The following is an 11,773-nucleotide window of genomic DNA, read 5'->3' as shown; positions in this document are numbered from 1 at the left end:
ACAATGAGACATTTGGACTTCAAAATTTTAACCCTAGCTCGATATCACAAAAAAAAAATGTTTTTGCCATACATTTAGCTCAAGATTTCACACTGTAACTCAAACACCCTCCAATTTGCGTCATTTATTCACTACAAGCAAGAAAATCCTAGGATTTTCCAACATTATGCCAACATCATTTTTAGAACACAGCAAAATCCCAAATTAACTGAAAACTCACAAAATCCAAAAATCGACAATGACCGACAATGATGGTTGAGAGTTCAAGGATATATCACCATGTTCATAAGCTTTTTCCCTTTTACCAAAAATAGCTTGCCGAGGCGACAGTAGTCGTTCCTCCTTCAAAAGGTCCTACTCCTAGCTATGCATCCTGGGGAGCGAGAATTCAACCTCCATTTTCTTTGAAATTAGAAGGACAGAGAGCAAGAGAAGAGATAGTTAGAAAGAGAGCTAGAGAAAAAAGTAAGAGTGGGTTCAAGAGGGAGCGAGAGTAATAGAGTGGAGAAGAAGGGGTTTAGGTTAGGGCTTTTTCTAAAAAAGAGGGTCCTATGTATTAAGAGAAGTTGTAATAATTACAACTTAACCCAAAAAGCCCACCTTTTTGCATAAAACATTCCCCGCTCACGAGCAAGCCTTAGTTACATAGAGTTCAGACCTCCTTGAGGAAGTTCGGATCCTAAAGGTCCTTCAATCGTCTCCAAACTAGGGGTCCAAACTTCCTTATCAAAGTCTGAAACTCGAAAGTTTTCTAGTGTAAAATTTGCGTTAGAAGCCCGGACTCTGTCCCCAAGGTTTGGAACCTGAAGATTTAACCTCACAATCCATTGCTCACAATATGGACTTCACCTAGGGAGCCTGGATTTCAAAACTCTAGCTAGTCTTCAGAAACTTTCTCCAGAAACTTCGTTTTTGATCCGCTCTCCCAAACTTGGCCCTTAGCAATCTTTTAGCCATTCAAAGAGCACAAATATTGTAAGGAACTGAAAACTGCGAAACGTGAATCTGGACTTCGATCGAAATTGACCGAAGTTGAGTTTGGGACACTTCGGAAAGGCCGAAGGCGTCGAAAACACAATAAGTGCATTGAGGAGGGCCTCGAAGAGCAAGATGGTGTAATTCTCCATAATTGCAGAATTTGCTCTCGGGGACCGGTCCCTCTAGAGAGAGAGCGGTTCCCGTACGTATGGTGTGTGGCAGAAAAATGCTGCGCACAAGAATTGCTCTCAGGGTCCGGTCCCTCAGGAGGAGGGGACCGGTCCCCGTACGCGTAGAACGGGCAGAATAGCACTGCCGGCAGAATTTGCTCTCAGGGATCGGTCCCTCTAGGGAAAGACCGGTCCCCATAGCCCGAAAATGCCTAGGTTGGGCTGTGTGATGTTTGGGTTGTTGAGGGGGTTTCTTGCAATTGTGAGTAAGTGAGGGAGTATAAAAGGGGTTAGGGCATCTCTCTTCCCTCTCCTCACCATTTGCAACCAAATAGTTCTCCCTCTCTCTCTCTAAACTCTCTCTCTCTCATCAAGGTGGAAAGCAAGGGGGATTTGGTGAAGAAGGAGACTAGACAGTTGATCTTCACCTTTATCATCTTCTTCCTTGCCTTGGGAGAAAGCTCTAGAGGTAAGCTTCTAAAGCTCTAATGTTAAATCTCTAGGGTTAGTTTTATATGCTCTAGAAATGGATTAAATGGAACTCTAGAATGCCTAATAGATGAATGAAGCATGAATCTAGGGTTTCGTTGGAGTGTTTTGCAATAGAGGCAATTGTAGGGCTCCAAATGGATTTTTTAGAAACGATAGGTTTTGATCTAATTGATCATGTATAAACCTAATTACTAGGTGTTTCAACGCGTTGTCGAAGACGGTTCGACAATTCGTCGAGCCTGTGCAAAGGCATTGGGAAAAAGGACGGTTGTAGCTTTGTTTCCGCCTGGAGGGCCGAGACGACGTCCTAAAATCGCCGAATTGAGTTCCTAGAGTCGCGACGTCACTAGAAGGTGGGGGGTGTCATCCCGAGCAACCGGGTTTCCCTTTATGTCTTAGTCCACTATCGATATTGCATCTCTTATATATATGGATTGTAGGATGTTAATCATGCATTTCCATTAAATTCCTTATGCTTCCAGTTGGTATCATAGTGTGAGTCGAATACTTGATATAGTGGATAGATAAGGATTGGGTCTTGACATTGAATCCTATAGTGCCGAGATGAGAGACGAACTTGATAGTTATGTAGTGACAAGACGAGTGGCATGTAATAGTGTAAATAACATGACGAGTGGCATGGAAACTTAATGTAGAAAACACTTATGAACATAAGGATAGGTGGATTTTCTAGTTGTGAGATATTGCATGAGACACTACGACATTGAACCCTAGTTGACAGGGTATCCTCAGTGGATGAGGATTGGATCGTACTCACATAGTCTGTTATTTTAGCGGTGGTCGCTCCACCCATTAGTGCACTCCGGAGGCGGTCACACGAGGGGCACAGTTGTTGTCCCGCAAACAGTCTGTAACATACTGGACCTTTACAAATAGCGAGGTTCGAGTGTTTGATTTGTGTTCCGAACTTTTTCACACTTTGTGGAGGGTCATGAAGCCTAATTACTTAGTATAAAGTTCTGGTGGTGAACTAGAGCAGTCCTTAAGGGGATTTCTAAGGGGACAGAGTCCCCTTAGACCACGTAGCCCAGTCTGGCGTTAGCCAATTCCCCCCGGTAGGTGGATGTGAGGCTTCGCCGACTGAGAACAGCTAACATTCCCCTAGCCCTGGCCAGCCCGAACCCGTACTCCAAAAAGGGAGGGTGAGGCTGGCACAGAGGCGGAGAGAATGTGTCGTGGGGGGTTTCTAAGGGGGGAGGTTCCCCCTTTACCCCAATGGTAAGGAGTCTGCCCTTTAGACAAGGGCAGTTTCTGCTCTAGTTTTTCGGAGGGGGGGGGTCACAGTTTCCCACCCTTGTGTTAAGCAAATGACATCCCGCCATTTGCTCGTTAGAAGCAAATGGAATAAGGGATGCCCACTTCTACCCCCGTCTGCCCAAAGGGCAGATAAACTTCAAAAAAAATATTTATCATTTTTTTTGAACCTCCAGTCTTTAACTTTACTAAGCTATTAGGCTCCATAAAGGTTGATACCGTATGGTTCGAGTCCCAAGAATTGAGGTTTAAAACTTGGCACCAAAACCCAAAAAGTTGGATTGTTGGTGGGCTCTCGGGTAGCCTTCAGCAGGGCTGTGTACCGGTACAGGTTGATGGCTGTACCGGTACAACCATCAACACTGGCAGCCTGTGCGCCAACCCGAAGCTCGGGTTGGGCTGGTTCGTGGGATGTGTACCGGTACACAATCCCGTGTACCGGTACACAATGCAGTGTGAGCTGGTTTTTCGGGCATGGGTGTTTTTGCAATTGTTGCATCTCTATATAAACACCACCACAGCCCTTGGGGGGCTCTTTTGAGCCCTAGACCAGTGGAGAACAAAGGCGAGCTCTTTCCCCTTGATTCTTCTTCATTTTTGTTTGGTTTTAGCTAGTTTTGATCTCTTTCTTCTTCCCCTTCTTGCTTTTTGTGCGTTTTCCACCATTGGAGAAGCTTAAGATCTTGGTTGGAGCTTGATTGGGGATCAACCTTCGATCCTAGAGGACTTGGAGCTTGGTTTTGAGCATCTTGTAAGGTTAGTATACTCAATCTCCCTCTTGGATCAAGTTTTGGGTAGTTTCTACTAGAGGAAACCCTAGAATGTGATATTAGGGTTAGAATTGGGGATTTTTGATTAGAGGCTTCTAGAACCAAATTGATTGGTTTAGAACCTTTGTTTAGGTTGGACTTAAAGAACTCTAGCTCCCATTTGGAGATCAAGAGCTAGAGTTTCCTTCGCATCCGGTGAGTTTTCACCTTTTTCTTGAGTTGCTTAATGTTTGAGCTTTGGGATGTTCGTTAGGTTCGTTTGACTCTTGTTCTTACATCCTTAGGGTGCTAGGAGAGTGGTAGACACCTCCGTTCGGCGAAACGAAGGGTTTCGAGAAGTCCGGTGGGTTTGGCTTCATGAAAACGGGGCAAAATGGCCCCTATGCTTTCTTATACTTGTCGTATCGCTCTATTTACGTTAAATCTATGATTAACATGATTTATGGGAATTTTTGAATGCTTAAAATACATGTATCATGTATCATGAAAATTTCACTCTTGGTACGAGTGCATTCTGTGTGCTTTGCATGCATATGTGATGAGTTCCTGTTAGCTATTTGAATACATGTTTTGTATACTAGAAATAGCTCAAAGTATGTAAATCTATATGATATACTCGTGTTTGGACTTAGTGGGCAAAGTGTCATAAAGGGGCACTTGGCATTGAAACCTATGAAACTACTAAATGGGACATAGTGATAGGCCATTGACATCTTTTATTTTTCATGTTGGAGACATGATGACATAGAGATAGGCCATTGAGATATGTGACATATATTTCATGTTTTTAGACATGAGGACTTGGTACTTGAAACAGATCTTTCGCTTGTTTGCCATTGTGCTCATTCGCACATACTTGTGAGGGTCGCTCCCTACAAGCCGGCACTCCGGAGATAGCCATCGCGACATATGCTCGCTCGTGCGGGATTGAGCGCCGAAATGGGATACCATGGGGGAGGCTCATTCCTAGAGTGTGGATGTTGACCACCACGGGGCCATTAGGCACGACGCATGCCAGACAGCCTACGGGTGGGTCTTACATGCTTGGAACTTAGTGACAGAACATGCCATTTGGACTTTGACTAGAATAGTAAACAATGATATTTTACTATCTACATTGTGGACATTCTATTGGTTGCATATTCATGCTTATACATGCTAGTCACATTCATGTACATTCATGTTATAGTAGCTTTATTAATTACGTAAATTCATGCTGAGTTGAGACATCATGGTTTTGTAAGTACTTATGTTTAGTTGTTGTTATTCCTTTTGATTATACTCGTACTTATTCTCTTTTGTTCAGTTTTGGGCCTAGTGACGCATTTCACTGAAGTCAGTAATTGCCCACTGGGAACTATTTTTAATAGTTCTCACGCCCATGTTTCTATGGTTTTATTTCAGAGCCCTCTACACCGGTGGAGGCACGGGATCACAGCAAGGGGGATCGCTTAGCTAGCTAGCAAGGAGCGTTCCTTTTGCGTTTTGGTAGTTCACTCTCCTTTTGTTGTAGTTGAGTGAGAGAGAGTTATGTTGGTACCTTGTATAGAGAGACCACCTATGTATCCGATTTAGCATTTGTACTTTAGATGTTTATTGTACTACTTCTTGTTTTTATTTAGTAGATTTAGCTTTATGTTCATATCTGTTATTGTAGCATCTAGACATACTTGCTCTGATACTCCTAGATGTTCTCTTCATATTACTTTATTTATCGTTTTATTGTAGACGCCTTATATGTTTTAGACATATGGCGGGTCTGGACACGTGCCGGGCGTGCTTCCGCTGGGTCCCGGGGCGTGACACGGTCTTGGGTGGGATAAATGCTGGGTAGCTTCCCACTTGAAAAGACTTGAGATGTGAGTTGAGGGCAAACCTTCGGGTTAGCCAAGTGATTGGGTGAACAATGAATGGCATCATTTCTTGGACATCGTAGCATACTAGCTTACTTTTGTACTACGTAGTTCATGCATTCATTACAGTTGATTGAGGCATAGTAGTATACTTGCAGATTCTTTACTATGTCGTCGTTGCTTTTATATATATATATATATATCTATCTATTTGCTTATGCCTGCTTAGACCTAGTGGGAAGATCGACGGAGTCGGCGGCCGAACCCACTGGGAACTATATTTATATAGTTCTCACCCCACTTTGTTGCAGGGCCGAGTACGAGCGCTCCGAGTGAGGATCGTGGTNGGCGGCCGAACCCACTGGGAACTATATTTATATAGTTCTCACCCCACTTTGTTGCAGGGCCGAGTACGAGCGCTCCGAGTGAGGATCGTGGTAAGGGCAGAGCGCCCTAGTAGTAGAGGCTTTCCTTTTGCATTAGTGACACCCTTTGTACATGAGTGTAGATGATGTATAGGTTGTGAGATGCTTTTGGAGAGTTGTACCCATATTTTGGATGTTGTAAATGTAAATCAAATGCGATGTAATAGATAGAATGTTCTCTCTTTTATTCACTTGTAGGTACTTGTAATTCTTGCTCTTACTTGTATAGTACTTGTGGTGCTTTGTGTATGATCATGTATATATTTGAGTTTTTCCTAGGCAACTCTTGTACATGATTGTTGATGCTTAGCCTTGGGCGGACAGGAGAGGTGCTGTCCGTTCGGCATCTGTTCGATGTGCCCGGACCGGCCAAATTGGTAGCGGTCGCGGGGCGTGACAAATATTATTTGTGCCAATTCTATCTGTACTTTGTCCTTTTTGGCCAAAGTTCAATATAATATACTGAAGTTCAGTATATTACGCAAAAAATTTGGTTATAAATATAAAATTTTGAAAAGTGATCAAGATTTGATGATAAATATAGAATTACAAATTCATGGGTTTAGATAAATATAGTGAATAATATTACTGTCTAATTTTTGACTCGGTGCATTTAAAATAAGGGTTAAAACCAAACTAAAACCAAAAACTGAATTTAAGCTATTTTCAAAACAAAACCAAACAGAAAACCATATAAGCTAAACCAAATTTTCTTATTTGGTTTTGTTCGGTTAGGTTTTCGATTTGGAACCAAACTGTGAACATTCTACAAACAGGCTCTTTGGCAAAAGATGTGGCTTTGACACACAAAGTGAGGGCAAGCTGAGAACCTGAAAGCTTTAGCAGACGCATGGCTTCTACAAGCAATAGTGTGGATAGGGGAGAAGCTCTAGTCAAAAATTTTGGATGCCTCGAACAACAAGGTATCGAGCGACCTCAACATAGAAAAATGGAGCATGCAAGCTAACCATGGGAAAAGCAATTCGTATTGCAAAGATCCCACTAGTCATTACGCATGTTGCCTCGAATTGAGAAGTGATGGACAACCACATTTTTACATAAAAAAAAGAATAAGGCCAAAAAGGGAGCGCCTAACATTCTGCAAAGCACAATCACTGACAAACGTATACAAGCAGGCAGCTAAGAGCTAGGAACCAAAATGCTCAAGAGAAAAAGAGAGAAAAAGTGAGGTTGACGCCTTGCGTTTAGACTAATGGGCCAGAGAGAATCATGTAGACTTGGTGATGTAAGGGCTTTAAGAAAGGAGTATGACTAAAGCATAAAGGAACGAAACAAGCCAAAGCCCAAAGGAAAAGGACTTCTAAATCAGGCCACAGTAGGCTAGAAATAGGGACATAGCTGAAGTTTAAAGCCTCGATATGACAAAGCGTTGAAGAAGTATAGGGGGAACACAGCATGAACAACCTTGGGAGGAATGACGCAAATCGCACGGATCTTACTGGTTATCATCACTCCATACCGTATTTAATAGATGACTAATACTCACTTTCGACGATAAGATACAAACATGTTTAAAGTAGACACTAGGCACCGCCATTGAGGTTTTTGTGCTAGGGATGAAAATAAGGCAATGGCATAAGGGGGTCGACAAATGTATGACTGCTCAGCACGACGGCCATGACATACAAGCACTGATGGAGACAAGCCATAGACATTGTCCCTGATAGGAGGTAACAAAAAAAGTGTCACAGCCATGGCTCCTTAGAGTATAAAAGGAGACAAGAAATACAAAGAACGGGATCCCACACTCTACACAAAAATAGCTCTTTACCATTACCTTTTGCTTTTACAACATTAGAAGTAGAAATAACTTAGTATAGGAGTCACTATAAGATTTAAGCTCCAACCCACTCCAGTTGTAATATACTAAATTTAAAAAACTTATAAGAGTTTTAGTTTGAGTGCCAGGTTCTTGAACATACTTTAGTGGTTTTGGAACCTAAGCAGAAAAATAGAATGGCAGGGGGTTTTGCTTCCAAGGAACCTATGTAGGTGTTTCGAACATGACCAACTCCCATAACACAAAATGAATGTTTCAAAATCTTAGCAACTGGGAGTTGTACGAGTGTTTTGGAGGTTGTGAGCCAAAGCTAGTAAGTTGATGGGTTTAGCTATAATTTTTACACTTCCTTTCTATAAAAACATTCCTAAGAGAAACCATAACCATTTCTTTCTTATCCTCTTCTCTCTCTTTTCTTCTTCTTCTCTCACTACTGCCATCTTCTTTCTACCATCGTTAGAAGAAAAGTGAGATCTTCTCTTCCTTCTCAAGCTACCTTTCGGAGGATCGAACTTTGGGAGTGTTCGTGTGGTTGTTTCGCCCTATTGGAGCTTCCTTGTAGGGGAAAACTCTTGAGAACTGAGTGAGTTATTTTCTAATTTTGAGATTTGAGAAAACTTGGTTTTTTTTTTTACTCGATTTTGAAAATATGTTAGAAAATCTAGTTTATTCCAAAGCTATTTTATGTGGATCTCTATGTTTAATGTGTAATCAACCCATCAAGCATTTAAGGTAAATTGCTCTTTTTGAGAACTTTGAGGGATCCTTAGGGAGTTTCTTGCTTGACATATGAGGAAATCATTGCTCTCGTAGATATTTTGCAAAATTGATCTTGGATTTGGACATTTCCGTGTTGGATGTGGTACATGTGATTTATTCAAGGTGATTTATAAAAATACAGTTGGTCTATTCAAGTCGATCTATAAAGATACGATAGATCTAACGGTTAGATGTATTTGGACACATTCTTGATGGACGAACATGATTTAACATCCTTACATCAAGTTATATATAAATATGTAACATACGGGAGTTCCGATCTAACCCTAATCTTAATTCTTGTGACGGCTCCATCTTCGGAGATAAGGGAGTTAGGCTCGAAACGTCCCGCTATTTTGTAGATCGTGAATGAGGACGGACCATGAGCAAGAATTACAGTCTACAATCCGGGTTTAAAAATCGAAATCATGGCAGAATATACAATCTTAATTTCTTATAAAGTTTAACATATAGTATTAGAGCCGCATCTTTTGTCAAATTTTTTCATTTCTTTTGGATTTTTGTTTAATTTCTTTCTCTTTGGGAATAATAATAATAATAATAATAATAATAATAATAATAATAATAATAATAATAATATTGTCGCCAACTGGTTTGTGATAGCGGTAATGTAGACCAGCCCCACCGAGATCGTCCTTCGGTAAGATAGCATCGTGGCGGCGGCCACGATAGGTGGCTGCGTAAGGGTGGCTTAATACAGCGTTCTTTTGGGGGCTTCATGTGGCAGCCCTATGCAGCCCCGTGTAAGCCATCGGCCAACAACGAAAAAAAAAAAGGGGGAAAGGCCGCCAACATCATGTAGCTATGGTGGGATTCTATAGATGCAACCCTTGTGGAATGCCCAGTGTAATATACCGAATTTTAATATAAAAGTAAGTGTAAATAAAAATTGTATGAGATACTATTTTTATTGGACTTAAAGAAGTAAAATATAAGTCGGAAACGACTTGTGCTGAGATCGGAACGGAAACAGAAGATTTAGAATTTTCTGTGAGAAACAGGGCTGTTATTTTAGCAAAAAATTCAGTGTCAGAAAATTATGAAAACTTGGGAATATGTCGGAATTATTTTTATGATGCTAGATTTAAAGTTTCATATCATTCCGATACCCAGAAAGTGAAAAATAAAATCCGACTGCTATCTGCTAGAGATTCTAGTCGGTAGAGCTTTCGGTGACAAAAAATGGTCAAAACTGAAAAGTTAAGATATCTTTCTCTTTATTAGCTTAAACCGAGCCTGACTGTCAAATTTGAGCATAAACGGACTTTCAGAAGGGCTCCGGCGGAAAGGAACAGATTCTGAGCTGCTAAACTAGAGTTATGTTGAGTTGAGGGGGTTGACTAAAGTGGGCTTTTTCCCATTTCCTTCCTCTTCCTCCCTCCTCAACCGAACACAGCACACACACACCACACACACACGCATAGTAAGGGAGAGAGAAACCCTCTCTTTCTCTCTCTAGATATCTCTCTCATCTCTCTAGATCTCTCTCCCAAAGTTGGAATTTTGGAGGAGAAGAACCTTGGGAACTCATTGGGAGCGACGATTCGAGTCCTCGTGCGCCCGTTTGAGTGGGGTGCCTCCGACTCGGCGTTCGCAAATTGGTAAGCGTTGGGATTTCTATTAAATCCTTCATGAATTAATAATGTTCTAATAGACCCTAGAGTGTTCTAAACATGTTACTCCATATGTTTTTGGGGTATTTGGGATGTATTAAGGCTAGGGCTTCAAATTGGGGTTTTGAGTAAATGAGGGTTTTGATCTCATTTAACCCTTTAATCCTCTAATTGAAGGTTAGAGTTGAGCCCTTGATGACCCTACGTTGCGGATTGTTAGGAGTTTGGTGATCGTTTGCGCGTATGAGCCGAACCGGATCACGAGTGCCGCGGGAGCCCGATAGCAAGTGACTACAAGCAATCGAGAGCGATATTAGGTGGGTTGTGCTCTACCGAAGCGATTAGGTCGCTTCCATGCCAAAGTGATGTGTGTTTCATTATTGATGCATGAAGTGGTAGTAAAATTGCCGAGTGAATGATGCATGAGCTAAATACTAAATAACATGAACTAGATGCATGAGTTAAAATGCTAAAGTTAATGCATGAGTTAGATTCTAATTATAAATGCATAGAATGTATGCTAGTAAAAGGATGCATAATTGACATGTGCTAATTGGGTATGCATAATGTATGCTAAATGAATGCATGAGTTAAATGCTAAATGAATACATAGAGTATATACTAAGTGAATGTAAGAGCTAGATGCTAAAGAAAGCATGCGATAGATGCGAAAGAATGCATGAGTTATGGGCTAAAATGTATATTAACTACTATATGATAAGAACATATGCATGTGCATGAAATGCTAAAGAACACATGTATGTAGACATAATGTGAGAATATGCTAGATTTATATGAAAGTGAATTTGGGTCGATAACTCTAAGTTGATAAAAAAACTCGACATTGGAAAGCAAGGACATGTAAAGTATGATTCCTAGGTATGGATAACTAGGAAAACGAGTACATTGAGTGGCAGGTCAATTAATAATTCTAAGTGTGAATAACTAGGATGACAAGTATTGTGAATGGCAATGAAACCTAGTGTCAATGAACATAGGTAAGTGATGAGTGGCATTGAGACCTAGTATTGTAGAACCTAGGTTATGATACGAGTGACATTAAACCTAGAGTCAAAGAACCTAGGCAATAAAGAACATCGGACCTAGTGTTATGGAATCTAGGCTATGAACATAGTGACATTGGACCTAATGTTATTAGACTTAGATTGAGTAATGGCTTGGACCTAGATAGGTCAACACTATAGGGTGAGACCAATCCTTGAGGCATGAAAAGTGGAATCCGGAATCCCGGCTGCGAGTGCAGCGGCTGCTAGTGTAGCATAAGAGCTCGACAATTCTTGGTCGCGAGTGCATGTGGCATATTCCCCTTCCATCGGAAGAACTTCGAGGATAGGCTTATGGATGATTCTTGGCTGCGGGGCTGTGTGGCATATTCCCCTCTCACCGGAAGAATCTTGGATCGCTAGGGTGCGTGTGGCATATTCCCCTCCCTATCGGGAGTCTGAGGCCGCGAGTGCGTGGGGCATATTCCCCTCTCTATCGGGGGTCTGAGGCCACGGGTGCGTGGGACATATTCCCCTCCCACCGGGAAGACTCTTGATCGCGGGTGTGCGCTGCTCTAAGCGACCCATTGGGCGATGTGGTTTGTGGATTGG

The sequence above is a fragment of the Ananas comosus genome, linkage group 17 (genome assembly GCF_001540865.1).
Source record: "Ananas comosus cultivar F153 linkage group 17, ASM154086v1, whole genome shotgun sequence".
NCBI lineage: Eukaryota > Viridiplantae > Streptophyta > Magnoliopsida > Poales > Bromeliaceae > Ananas > Ananas comosus.
The sequence above is the reverse complement of the archived record's forward strand: the minus strand, read 5'-3'. Positions refer to the sequence as shown.